This window comes from Haliotis asinina, chromosome 6 (assembly GCF_037392515.1).
Source record: "Haliotis asinina isolate JCU_RB_2024 chromosome 6, JCU_Hal_asi_v2, whole genome shotgun sequence".
NCBI lineage: Eukaryota > Metazoa > Mollusca > Gastropoda > Lepetellida > Haliotidae > Haliotis > Haliotis asinina.
Window position 1 is genome coordinate 36576457 of NC_090285.1, and position 15712 is coordinate 36592168.

A 15712-nucleotide genomic window follows, 5' to 3' on the forward strand; every position below is an offset into this window, starting at 1 on the left:
CAGGGGCATAGCGTAGTCTTGTGGTTGAAGCGTTCGCTCGTCACGCCGAAGACCCAGGTTTGATTTCTCACATGTGTACAATGTTTCCTTCTCCATTTCTGGTGTCCTGAATGATATTGCTGGAATACTTCTAAAAGCATACTCGCGCTCGTTAAAGATGACGTGATATGTTGCACTATAAATGCTCTTTAACAGATCAGTATCACAAGAGACGGAATAGGAAATGGTAAGAATTTAGACGCCATAGAGAAATAAGTGTTGATACGATACTCATTTGAAGATACAGATGTACCTGGGGGTAGCATTAGTCAGTATAACGAAGAAAGAAGAAATCCATTGTTCACGCCTGTTTGTCACCATTCAGTGTAAATATTAATATCACGTACATTTCCATCTTTAAAGAAACTTAATACGTTATTCAACATACATTAAGGCTTCAAGTTTGCGTTAGGTTGGTCCAGTAAAATGACCGTATTATTATGGAAGAGTGGACAGTGTGTACTTGACCTTAATCCATTGTACAATGTCCAGAGAGTGTCAATAGGTAACCTGTATACCGGGTTATAGTATATCATGTAGGCCAATGTCGATGTCAATCTTCTTGTGTATTTAAGGATAACTTGAACTCCAGTCCATTAGGGAACGAACTTGGGAATTGTGATTGCGATTCCCATTTTGGCTACAATCCAGGTCACATTATTCGTTGCTCACAGAGTACAGTTGCAGAGAATCAAACCCAGGCGTGTTTAAGTGTGACGTGCGTATGTCATGTGATTTGAGTACCAAGCTGCAATTAATGTAAAACTTTTGCATGGAAAGGGCTGTAGAGTGATCTTATCCCTCTTTGTCTGGAACAGGATGGGCAACTATCTCTCAAAGGAATTTCATAACTAGACATATATAATGTTAGTGGATATTGTAGAGTGATCTTCAGTAACCCATGCTTTTAAGAGACCAAATATGATATCGAGTGGTCGGGCCGTTGACGTGTTTAACACATGTCATAGATTCCCAGTTGCGTAGATCGATCCTCATGCTGTTGATCACTGGAATATCTTTTTCTGCCTCGATTATTTACAGGCCGTCGCGATATAGCTGGAATATTGGTGAGTGCGGCGAGCAACATAACTCTCTCGCACATAAACGCACGCACGCATTTTTTAACACGACGTTTAATTCCATTTCACCGATACCAGGCGTACCGGTTTTAATAGTGCAGTTGTTAAAACACTAATGTGCATAGTTTATACAATTACGATATTTCGATAAATACATGTACCTCCCTCTACCCTTGCGTTATGCAGCACCATGAACATCAGCCCAAACACATCGGCCACGTCCGAGGTACAACAGTTTCCGTGGAACGTTATCCCTAGGGACTGTCTCAGAACAAACAAGGGATGTTTTTTCAATCGATACCAATATGTGTACTTTGAATAAAAACGAATTACGGAAAACAAACATGGTTTAACGATTTTTTCGTTTTGTTCAGTCTGTCAACACGGTTAGTCCTGCATGTGTCTGTGGTGAGTATTGATGTATTTGCATCTGTCCACAGACAATTTAGATGCATGGACATTCGATAATTCAATACATCGTTAATCAACACCTGTGTTGATTATACAGTGCCTGCATACTTCTCATGTACATACGGCCACGTTCAAGTATTAAAAGTTCAAACAACGTATTGATTATCTGACCACACTGAATGAACTATGTGAGTCTCGTATGCTCACTGAATTCATGACCCTTAAGCACATGTTGTTCGACATCAAAGTGTACCTAATGTGGCTTAACCAGAAAACAAACTTCTCGCCCGTGACCGCCTCTGAACGATAACCAGCGAGAATGACAAGTATTCCTGTGTAGTTTAGAGTCTTCCCAAAGGCATCAGGCCGGTAACGGAACAAAACGAGTGGATCTGTCAGGCTCACGGAAAAGGTTTTACACAGCAGGTACCTCTGAACCGGCGTATCAGATTCTGAATTCAAACTATCAAAATGGTAACTGTAAAGACTGATATAAATGCCGTATAGTTACTAAAACCACATTTTGTATACATTCAAACCATGTCATGTTTATTGTGACACCTTGCAAATATGGGAAGTATCCGGATAAAGAAATGCTTAGATTACCGATGGATGATTAGTAATCCTATGTTACATTAAATATACACGCCCATTCCATGATGGTCCGCTAGGAGAGGTTTGCAGATTAATGCGGATTCGCTGAGGCGAAATTTTCAGGTTGTACTCGGACTGATATTTCTTGGGATATAGACATTCACCAGAGTCGATCTGTATATAAACACGTTGTTTATCAGTATGATGAAGAACTACTCCCACAGCAATTCTTACGGAACATGCATTTGCTGTTACAATATCATTATATAGCTACATTTGAATGTTTTATTTATATACATTTCATTAGTGCAAGTAATGATGAACATGCAGACTAACAGATATCGGTCTGTTTGTCTGTTTGTTGGTTCTTTTGGCGAAATTCGACAGCAGCCATTTTCTTCTTGTTCATTCGTTGTCTTATATGAGACGCTTGGCCATAAGGACAGGCCGTAAATAGTCCAGGAGACAAGAGACCAACATACACACTGAGAATGTATTGATGTATTTAATGCAAAGAAACTGTTCGAAAAGACACGGGTTGGATGAACAATGTCGATAACAGGAAACAAAAAGACGAGTTTTACCCTTCTGAAACAAACACAATCACAGCGTCCGTACATACCATAACCGGAATTGCGTATGTTTCATGATATTTCCTGACGTTAGGCTCATATTTCGTACGGAGGTACACCTCCGAAACATATGCTCACCACATACTGTCATATGCATAAGCATCTGTTCCATGTATTCTGTGACCGCACTTGTAGACATGCCTATCATTATTACAACAGTCGGTATATATACTGTTCATCATAGGGTATGTCCAAAACATTACTTTTAACTGTAATAGGTGCTATAAATTCTTTTGAAAGTAGGGCTGGGAAATATGGACATATTCTTAATGGGTAAACATTTATATAGAATTGTGTATTTCAGGACTGGTAATAATGTGTATCATTCCAGAAAGCTGGGCTATGAATTTGGACTGTTTCCTATGGCAACACTATCATTAATAATACGAGAAAGTCACGTATTTGTTCACATACAAGATGCTGTGAGGTGTGAACATGAGACGAATGGTTCCTTTAATTAGTGCGATAACCTTGCATCAGAAGCTACACGGTGACCCAATCAGGTGAGAGTGTTCTAAGCAGGTCGTCCATGCTACATGTGTGCATCAGACTCGTCTTGTGTACCGGCCGACGACTTTATAAGTATTATTATCCCTTACAATAACTACATTCAGTCAATATTAACTCCTGATGCAATTAGCGTTTTGAGACTCCTCAAATTATATCTGATGACATACCAAGACAGGAAAGTTTCCTTCTTCGTGGCATGATGCTATAATGCTATAAATTATCGATACATTCACTAACAAGGTACGTCTATAAAACCATGGAACGTATAATCAATAATCGATTAGTTTTGTAGCTGTGAACTAATAATCTACTTATCGATATGCAAAGTGGTTTCCATATTAAGAAACTGATGTACCATTCATCATTTAGTGAGTTTAGACTCATTAGTCAAGATGCCAGACAGTCCAAATCGACTGGGCGGAATGTCGGGCACAAGGTAATCACTTTGCTCGGATACAGTATACAAAAACACACCAGATTCTCGATGACATAACACATACTACTTACTCACCCAGGACAAGTTTCTAATCAGTATCAGTTTCAAATCGGTATGTAAATAATTGCGTCTGGGCCAGATAATCCAGTGATCAACAGCATGAGCAACTGGGATACGTTGGCATGTGCCAACCAAGTCAGGCGCCTGACCATCCTATCCTCTTAATCTCCTCTGGGATTGCTTAACACAAGTTCCAATCGGAGCTTCAATGTTTCGACAACTAGGTGCCGGAAATGATCCATTAAAAAACAATAGACAGCATATTATGTCTATGTACTCTTGCTTTGCTTTGTTTTTGCATGCACGTGTAGTCCAGCGTGTAGTGCAGTTATCCACGTTAGTCAACCAGATCGGATTCAGCCTTTCGAAGGAACCCTCTTAAGATTGGATGGATTTCACAATCAGAATTGTGACAAGAGAGTCGTGTTGCTTTAAGTCATAATACTTCTACTAAATATGGGAAGAGGTTGACACGTGATCCTTTAATATGAACCAAGAGGCTATTTAGTCTTCGAAGTGAAAGGATAGTTTTTGTAAGTTATGTGCTAAGATATATGTTTGGAGCCCAGAAATTCCATTCACATTCTAATTGAAGAAATAAACTTGTATTGCATTACATTAATACTGTAAGCTTGTCTGCATCTTTCTATCAAATGACGAATGATTTACGAAAACGATATTCGCTCACTACACGTTGATAATTAAGAGGGGAGAAAATCGATAGATGCAGAACTAGCTTGAGAAGATGAAAACATTTCAGTTCCAGTGTTGGTTATAACGGTAAACAATGAGTGAGTGGGTGAGTTTAGTTTTACGCCGCACTCAGCAATATTCCAGTTATATGGCGGTGGTCTGTAAATAATCGAGTCTGAACCAGACAATCCAGTGATCAACAGCATGAGCATCGATCTGCTCAACTGGAAACCTTTTACGTGTGTCAACCAAGTCAGTGAGCCTGACCACCCGATCCCGTTAGTCGCATCTTACGACAAGCATAGTCGCCTTTTATGGCAAGCATGGGTTCCTGAAGGCCTATTCTACCTCGAGACCTTCACGGGTCTTGTAAGAGGAACTTTAAACGGGAGTGCTGGGTCCTTCATTGCCTACTAGCAGAGGGGAGAATGCTGGCTCTTCATATAGTTAATGAAATGACAAAATTGCAAATGTTCAGAAAGGGAACTGCTTCAAAAATTTGATACTTGGCTGATATGCATTGAGATAAATTCGGAAAAAACTGACTGTATTAGAGTTGATGCTGTTTTGGGACAGGTATGCCAGGCAAGAGTCGGTCAAAGTAGGGGCCGAATCAAAGATGATCGTCAACGGCGCAAGAAGTCAAGATTGTTGGTAAAAACACACCACTACCAAGGCACTGGGACAAAACAGCGGTCCTCTCAACAAGTCTAGCCTTGTCGCACATACAAGAGAAAGATGGCTTTCTATTGGTCCGGCCATGCTACCTGTTGGTAGGTCCGAGCCACACCAATGTACATTTGTATTTCTTAGGACGTCCTGACCTGTCTTAACAATAACTGTAAGAAGAGATTGAACGGGATAGAACGTGTAATGATTATATGAGTTACGATGCTCGTTTGTTCATAAACAGTTGTCAGTATATCTACCTCATCTGTGCCCAGTCCCCAGACATGATTACACGATGCCATTTAGAAAGTGGTCAAATGCAACATGTGTCATATTTGGGATTTCACTTTCTTAGTAAAGTACAAATTCTATAGCTAGTACTTTTTGGTTGAGTCTCATCCGGGATTCGAACTCGCACCCTCAGAGTCAGGCACCTAATCGCCAGCACACAAACTCAGCCGCTTAGCGCGCTCAGCCACCGCGACTTCCACAAAAATGAAAGTCGGACAACTGGTAGTCTAGACTGCGTACTTTGTGTACCCCTCTGATAAGTGTAAATTGGCACGGCTCCCACGGCCGAAAGCTATGACTACACGGTACCATTTAGAAAGTGGTCAAATGCAACATATGTCATATTTGGGGTTTCACATTCTTAGTAAAGTACAAATTCTAGTACTTTTGGGGTTGAGTCTCATCCGGGATTCGAACCCGCACTCTCAGAGTCCTGGATAGGACTCAACTCAACTCTTTCTTAACTCAACCAGCTCGTATTCAGACACCTCTTCCAGTTCGCACTACATTCTCACTCTGATTCTAGCGTGTGCAGTGGTAATAGCATACATGTCCTTGCTTGATTTCTGTAAGTACCCACACCATTCTTATTTCCGTTATCAGTTTCAAGATGTAAACATGGACATCACCATGCCTCCACAGAAAAATGACGGTGGACCAAGAAAGACATCCTATTTAATGAAGGGGTGATGCATTCAAGAACTTCATCAAACATGGGGGGGGGGGGGATTCTCAAGAAATTGTAGGACTCATGATCATTAAGGCGGAGATCCTGTGTCAGTTGATGGAATGTTCCAAAGCTGTTGGCCTTTCATGTTAAAGCCAGTTTCTCACCCAACATGTTCTCGTTCGTTTCCTCCTTTCTTGCTCTCGCAACCCATTGTACTCTTGTTCTGCTTCCAATAAAAAGTGCAGGAAATAAGCATTCAGCATGTTGACAGCTGCAAATTTGTTCGTGTTCCACAGGCAGAATTTTTATACCAAATGGAGAACATGTTTAAAACGCATGTCTATATACCCTATCGTGTCATGTCCTAATGCACACAGTGTTGACATAGTAAGACCTGTGTGAGACCTACATACATGCAGAACGAGTAGAACTTGATGTGAATCCATTGCGCTCTTTGAGATCCGAGTGGAAATGTACTACAAACAATTCACTTGGTATTGAGAATATTTGCACGGAACACCAAAGTAACTAAGAACCTTATGCGGTCGAATTTCGTCAGTCTGAGAACGGAGTTGACCTGGTGGTAACTGTGTACAAACGCGTTGCAACAGTACTGATGTCCAACTATATTATGTCTGCACATATCCCCATTAAGTTTAAAGTACGGCGATTCCGTTCGTCATATGGCAATCTTGTTTAAGGTGTGTTATCACTCCGTCCCATTTTAGAACATGTAGAACATTTGACAATGGGAATTGTCTTACTGAACTCATCTGAAACTCATCAAGTACATTCACACAATTAGGTGACAATCAGGATTTTGTCGGTCATTATATCTCGTAGACAGTTTGCAAATAAAACCGTCCCAAATCAGATCTCCATTACACCTGACAGCGTCTTATTAACACACTTTGGAAACAGGTCAAAACACTTCAATGTAATGTCAGAGAATGCTCCAGATTGTATACGCTTACAACGCGGCCATTAAATCCCAACGTCCAGAGTAGCTGAGTGAGTGAAGCGTTTTGACAATTAGTGTAGTTTCGATCCCCCAATATGTTATTTTAAAGCCTTTCTCAAGGATTCTCACGTTTAGTGAAGTCCTATATTATTATGTCCTCATTTTGTGCAGTTGATCCCGTCTACCGAATGTGATTTTCCTTGAAACAAGACACATGAAAGGTCATCAAAACATCGGAATTTCACAATGTCTGAAAATTCTAAAGGAATAAATCGGAATTTGATACACTTATATAAAACGTGTATTAATATGTAGGCAATGTACGATTGTTCAAAACCAGAATTAATCCATAAATGTACACCCTTCGATCATTCACATGCAAATCTGAATAAACACATGTACAGTCTTCGATTATGTAAAACCAGATCTAAACCCACAAATGTTTAACCTACAATATACGATGCCTGGAAGATGCATCCACTCCATGACTTGTATCTACGTGACAGTTGATTCAGCAAAAGTACACATAGCTGAAAATATAGCCAAGAGGTATTCTAAACACGCTAGTAAATATAACATCTTATGATCTAATGATAGCTGACTAAGATCAAGAATTAGCTCTGAAACGTAAAATGAAGAATCAAAAAGAAGTGGTTCTGAAACGTGGTATAAAGAATAAAAAAGAAGTACTGTTATCAATAAAACGTGTCATGTGTTTAAGGATATATTGCTGTTTTTTAAGAATATCGCAAAACTGGGAGTATATCATATGTACGGGCGTATTATAATACTGTTAGTTCAATGTATGTACCAAACAATCCCGTGAGGTCTGTAGATGAGACAAGACATTAAATGACAAGTTCCCACCAACATCCAACAGTCTAGAATATCACATTCAGCAAGTACACAACAAAGTGCATGTTTGGAAACAGTATCTGCAGCCAGTCATATTCCGTCACCAGTTGATCATGGTTGGAGCATTTGTGATGGTCAGCCTATCCCTTTTCTGGTGTTCTGATGTCGAGAGATTCTGCTCCCCGTGGATTGGTTGAACTGACATAGAGTAAATGCAATAAAGTCAGTATGAAAGCAGAGAGATCTATGTCAATGCAAATAGACTGATTTATTGTGCACAGAGACATGTCTTTTTGTATGGCAGGTGATTGTTGCCCGAAGAGCTTTGGCTTGTACATTCTGACATTATGTAACATATGATATGAAAGAAAGTGAAGAGGAGAGTTAATTGTAAGCTTCTGAATGTATCAAAAAGCGATTAAGTGTTATCTGACAGACCATTTCAATAGCTACAACAAGAGTTTAGACTCACCTATCGGCCGTGAAGCACAGTTTTCTAATACCTTGGATAATGTTATTTCATCAAATATTTTAGGAATGTGAAGTTTTTATTAACCATAACATTGAAATTTGGTTGGTTTTTTTTCTTATACTGTGTTAAACATGTGACACCAAATGAATTGTTATATATATCAGTACAAATTTAGTCCTCTGCTATGTATAAGTAGTAATGTCAGTCATTTTGAATTCTGGATAATTTGAAATAATTCCGTATAACATGCTGTCACTCTAGAAGTAAACAGGAAACAAAAACAACTGATTTTAGTTACAAGAACAATGTAAACTTTCAATAAATGAGCCACCGCCACACATTTCCATGAAAAGCTGGACACTCGCTAAAATCCCCTGTCTCAAAGAATAAGCTGTAAAACATATTACCACGACATGACCATACAAAATTACTTGTTTTGTGCCCAAGCCACCACTCTAGAAGAGACAAGTGTAGAAAAATATCAAAAGTATCAACATTGGATGTAAATGGACACATTCGGTGTTGTTTGTTATGTACATTTAACTGCCGAGAAGGCAACACACGACAATTCAAGATGGCGGTCAAAATCGCGGTCATTTTGATTATTTTCAAAAGCGAAAATATGTCAAAATATTTATACATCCTTTAGCAATACACAACAGTCAAAATGAAAGTGATCAGATTGATAGTAGTAAAACTAGCCATGAATAACTTTGAGATGTTGTCGGGCAGCAAACCAAATGTAATGAAAATGCTCACAAACCCCACCACATAAAATGGCCTGTGAAAAAAAAATGATACCACAATGTGAGACTTTTCATGAGCCAAAGACATCATACTAACTGCAAACAGTATCAAACCAAATCAGTACTGGGGAGGCTACGACATCAGATTTTTCAGCTGCCTCCTCCTGGACTACAACCATAAAATGTGTTGTTTTAAGCGGTCCGTCTTTTTGGAGGTCCATACCGTCCGAAGCATTTTTTCCTAAACTGTTGGTGATAACTTCATCAGACTTGGTACACATATCAAGCATGATAGATAGGTTTGCCATTTGGGGTTTAAACTCAGATATAATTTTTTGCGGTTTCCACCCAAATGTGCCTAAGGCTGTGGGTATGAGGATGTCACCTCGTTCGGAGCAGATTTCCATAAACTATACATAAACTATACATGCTTGCGAAATTTCACGTTTGTGACTGAAACTTGAAACGACGAGAAAGTACTCGAAGTCACGAAACATTAATCGAAGGAACGACAAAATAATTGAAATAGAAAATACTCGAAATTTCAAGTTTTTCACTGAAACTTGAAGCGACGAGAAAATTCTCGAAGCAACGAGAAATTAATCGAAGGGGCGAAAAATAATTGAAATAACGAGAAAATGCTCGAAATTTCATGTTTTTTTTAAAGAAACTTGAAGTAACGTGAAAATATTCGAAGTGACGAGAAATTAATCGAAGGAACGACAAAATTTCTGAAATAACGGGAAAATACTCGAAGCAACGAGTAAATAACGAGTAAGTAACGAGAATTGTCTTTGAAACAAATATTGTATACTACAAAAGTGGCAGCATTAGGCTTTCGTAGTTTCTTTACGTTTGGTTTGTTTGGGTTTTTTTAACTACACTCTATCATCAACTCCTATATGCGACAACTCCTTTGCTGAAATCTAAGAAAAATCCAGAAATATCCATGAGGTGACCATGAAATTAGGCAATTAATGTTTTATATTTATACCAGTACATTTCTGTCCGAACAGTTCTTCATCAATTAGTAATCATTAATGTCAACGATTTTCATCAACCGTGCGAAATAATGGTTGAAACTGTAAACTATCCAAATTATTCTAAATGGTATATCATATGGACAGTTCAATGTTGAGGGTCAGGATTCCCAGGTACAAGTGTTGGTGGTATGTGGTTTAATGCATGTGAATACGGCATGTCTGTAAGATGGCTGGTCCTTTTAAGATGTTGCTGTTTCTTGTTGGCATATGAGTTACAGAATTATGTCTTCATGGATATCTATGATAGTATATGAATAGCAGCGTCTCTCAGCTTTACTTACATTGTGTAGATGTTGCAGTGACATTTCATGTTGTATTTTATATTTTGTTTTATTTGTAATGTCAATAAAGAAACATACAAAGACATTTCTTGGTGTTATACAATTCTATGGACAACAGTATTTTCTTCCGGGTAGCCCAGATTAATCTGCATTTCGCGTGCATTTCATGTTTGAGAATCTTTGCCCACACGCACGGTAGATTTTGATTGGTTTATTGGGTGATCCGCTTCAATATGATCATACCTCGTGTCTCGTGGTTTTCACTGGATTCTGAGAGCTGATGATGCGAGGTAGTTTGAGAAGTCACAGGTTAGTTACATTTTGTTGTGAAATACATTCTACTAGTTTAGGGTGTATAATTTCATCAATATGTGTAAATTAAGTTTTAAACTATAAACGTTTATTATATATATGAAGAAAGTGATGAGAATACCAAGCGTGCAGTTGTAGATATATAAGGAGTAGTTTCCGAAATAATAACACAGCACAGATCTTCTCCTACATGTTTCAATCGTGTATCTTCAGGTAGAAATATATATTTGCAGTTAGAATGTGCAATTATGTTGCGCAAACACGGGTTAGGCTGTGCAGTACGTATATACATTTCATAGCACTTGTTACTGTCTATATTTTCTTTTCATCTCGTGTATGGGTGTCGAGCGTGTATGCTGTGCGCGCTATGGTGATGAGTGTTGATACTATGATATTCTCCTGCGTCTGCCTAGGTTTTTCTGTTTGATGATTGTGTTTCATTTTGTAGAAAAGTCATCTGACCACGGGTCACCGTCGGTCAAGTCACATCTAGGTGCAGCTTCGTCTTATAGATGGGTGAGCAGTTATTAACCATAAACGTAAACATGTGAAATATATTTTGTGGTATTAATTGTAACCAATATTGATGAGTTTATGCTTCAATCCCATTGCGGTCATATTTGTTAAAAAAGCAAAATATTATAGGAAAGTCGTGGTATAAAGGTATTTATTATTTTATCATTGTACTCTGCATATTCATGTGACCATGATTTACATGTAATCAGTTGTATCCCTTTTTTCTCATAAATGGTGCCAAGATGAATCTATGATATATACCCTTGCGATAATTAATTACATATTGTGATCATATTCATGCAATGTTTTCAGGGTATTTGTCTTGCCCTCTGAATAAACAAACGGATTCACACCAAACAGCTAGTCGGGAGTTTTATTTCACCGGCCAAGTAGCTGCGACATAGACACTAAATTAAATGTTTAATAATATACGTTCTCGATCTCATCAAGTCACATTAATCATATCACATACTAAGCACCACTGATTCTACGAATGCGATTCACTTGCATTTTTGTCTGAATGAGCAAGATATCATGGCTTGCAGCTGCCACGAGTTAGGGCACAACAGCCATGGACTTCAGAGGACATCCGGTCAAACGGTACCGGTTGAAAGAGATTGGTCAGAGAGCTAGGAAACCCGAATCGGTGATGTGCTGCGTCGTCACCATCGCGCTCAGCGTATCCACTTGGTTAAAGTCTGTTTCATGTATTTATGGACGAGTTATACATGTTTGAAAATACAATATTTTGGTAACAGATATCTCGTCTGTGCGTTTCTTTTTAAGTTATACATATGGATAGTGGAGTGCGTGAAAGTCATTTACAGTATAATCCATCACTGTGCTGAATGACTTGCATGGTAGAAACAGTTATCTGTGAAGTTTCTGTGATAAATATCGAGAAGTTCATTTTCCCCGTGTGTTTCACGCAGGAATTGTTATAGCACACTCGATTTGGGAACAGGTACAATCCCAACGAATTGAATCAACACAATATACTGAGCAAATGTATTTAGGACCACCGATCCATTTCACGAAGCAAATGACGTTTTCCTGGTTTGTTTTTTTAACAAAATTGTTGAATATCTAAAATGCCTGTCAATGCCAATCATCTATCTGTCTTCGTCTTAACTAAAGGTTAACGTGGAATATCAGTATCTTGTGCCTGAAATTGCAGTCTTATCATTCGGAGGAATATGCGGTGTTGTTTTTATGGGTAGAGTTGACTTTTCATCTGCTAAATATTAAAATTTATAGATAATAACTACATATAGTTAATTGTGTTTCATTTAACTTCTTAATATGTTAAAAGTTATCTGTTACTGAATGGTGGTGGCTAAATCACAGTAGCAAGGGGGAAATATTTTTATCCCATAATTTTGTTCCTATTTTTCTGTACGGGCTGATTTTCGTCCATAACTCCGCTGGTGATCGACCGGGAATACATGTCTTGGAAATTTATAAAACCGGTTCCAGAGAAATGGTTAGTATTCAAACAATATTACCAAATTTCTGTCATATTTTTATAATGGTCACCAAAATTGTGTCCAGAAAACTGAAAATACCTTTTGACATTGATAAGTCAGTGAGAAACATCTTTGTACACAAATTTGTCGGTTTGGGGATTACTCAGTACCAGACTCAGTAGATTCACCAGTGACTAAAAATATAAAATGCAGACAACTCACCAAAGATTACTCTTTTTATGACAGAGTATGGGAACAGTAAAAACCTGATATCGTATGTGTCAATTATTATACAAGACACAACAATGCTGGAAAATTAGGCGGACTTACTGATTTATGCTTTACTTATCACTCTCTGAATCAGTCTCGGTGTCTGAATCACTTGCAAGTCCTAAGTCAATCACTAGTCTGTCAATTTCCCTTCTACTGCGATTTCGCGTTGCCAGTAACCATCTTCAATTGTTTGAACATGTTTACAACATTCCGACCATTCTTTTGCACCGATTGCAGACATCCTTTCATTTATAGCAACTCTTAAGGAACTTTTTGTGAACTGCAAGTTTTGTGAAGCGACATAATTTTTCGCATCTGCCCAAATTAACTCAATCGGGTTTAGTTCTGCGTGGTATGGAGGGAGACGTAGTACATCATGACCATGTTGCTTCAACATCGTATCTACTCTGTAGACAGGGCCCGATTTGTTGGATTTTGCAAGAAACAATAGTTCGGCTTTAAGCATTTTCTCATCATATGAGATATTGTGCCTTTGTAGCCACGCTTTTATATCATCTTTTCAGTTGTCGGTTGTCGGACATTTGTCCACTTGCTTGCTATGATATGGTGTATTATCCATAACGATGACAGAGTGCAGTGGAAGGTTTAGGATCAACTTTTCCTGGAGCCATTTGGAAAAATTACCAAAGTTGATCTCGTCATGATAGTCTGCTGATTTGAGTTTGGAATCAAAGACAAGCAAAGCATTTGGAACAAAACCGTTTTCACCCCCTGCATGAACCACAATAAACCGAGGTTCGGTGCCAGACGGAGGTTGAACCCCATTTATTACGACTTCACTCTCAAGTTGCCAACACTTTGGGACAATGTGGTGTACATGCAACCATGTTTCATCGATAAATATTTTCTTCTCTGTATTTCTTTATTGCACGAAAGTATTGCAAACGCTTGGAAACAATGTCTTTACGTTCCATTAAAAGTTTACGGTTTGACTGCGTTTTTCGCCACCTAAACCCCATGTCTTTGAGATTTTTTCGAAAACTGTCCTTAGAACCCTTGTAGTTCAACTGGCACTTTGCCATATCATGCATCGTATCCAGAGTGGGTAGTTGTTTTCTTACGCCATATAAACTTTGTACAAATCGACGGACTGCACACCGGTCGAAATCATCAAGTTTGTAACTGCAGGTTTTGGGTTTGCGCAACTTGGTGGGACTGATAAATGTAGGTCCACTCGCACTCCTACCACCTTCTGCCTTAATTCGCTTTAAAGTTGCCGTTGAGAGTCCAGTGGCAAGGCTATTTTGTAAAAGAGATTCTGCTTTGGTTGCACAATTTCTGTCCATATACATGATAACATTGTATGCCATCTCCCTTGCCTGAGAATGAACTATTTGCCCATGTTTTCCTGACTTGGACATTTTTTACTACAACAATCTGTTTAACAGTATTGAGACAGGCGTAAAACAGTAGCGAGACTGGTGTTAATCAGTAGGGAGACAGGTGTTAATCAGTAGCGGTGTTGATTTCATGTCACGGTTAGCATGTACTGCACGTGCATAATCGTCAAGCTACCTGTAGCAGCCAAGTGTACTCGCCCAATTCGTTGTACCGCCTCTCTTGTCACAAATGCGTTTAGTGCGCAGGATCATCAAATATGTGTCTAGCAGTACATATATTTATTTCAATGTTTGCTAGCTGGATTATCATTAAAACGCATCCATCTTTGATCAGTATACTTCGAGTCGAGTGTATATTCGGTTTGCTCGTACCCATAGACATATATAACTTCATAACATTTCGAGTTATGTAAATATTATAATCATGATAAACAAGCCAATTTCATACAGATCAATCCATCCATACAAATCCCAAGGACATTATTCATATATGCCAATATATCTCACACAAAGTTAACACTAAAGGTTTGATACTATTGGCGATAAAACCCCAAACATGTATAAATCCGATTCAGAGCAAACAGTAAATGCTGTTTATCTACTATAGTCCTATATATGTAACCTATCCCAGCTGTGACCCGAGGTCTTTCCTCGGACATACACAGATCCAAACGTCGCTGATTATTTATAATACCCACAGCACTCAGCTGACCACTTATCTCCCTCATGGACATACATAATGATTTATGTTCAGACTGAACCAGTCCAGGACCAGATGTTGGACATACTATGTAAACACGGCATTAGTACAATGCAGTGCTCTCGTTAATATAACGTTAACGTTTCAAGCTACAGATCTGTTCAAACTATGCTGTTTCAATGTCCTTTGTTGACAGACTTTCTGTAAATGCAGGGGATATATTTTGCGGGGCCTATATACTGCTAGCCAAAGCCAATACATATGAGAAAAAAGAAATTGACATGCCTTGTTAACTAATATCTGAAGAACGCGGCAATACGCTATTGGTATCTCAGTACTTGAGTTTATTTGCCGACCTACAAAAGCCATAACATGCTGCCGGTCGATGAAAGGGTTATACAAGTTGATTCAGCTACAACGAAACACTTAGCACACATGTGGCCCAACCTTAAGCATGTGAGTTTGTCAAAAATTGCCTCTGTGAACCCAGCAGACAATGGGTACTTGGTGAGACTATTAGTACCTGGGGTAATAATGATCAGATTTTGCGCTCTGAGCATAATATCTAGCCTGGAAAAGGCGCGTTATAAATATTCTGAATATTATATACGCCGCCACGTCTTATAAAGTAATACAATATCC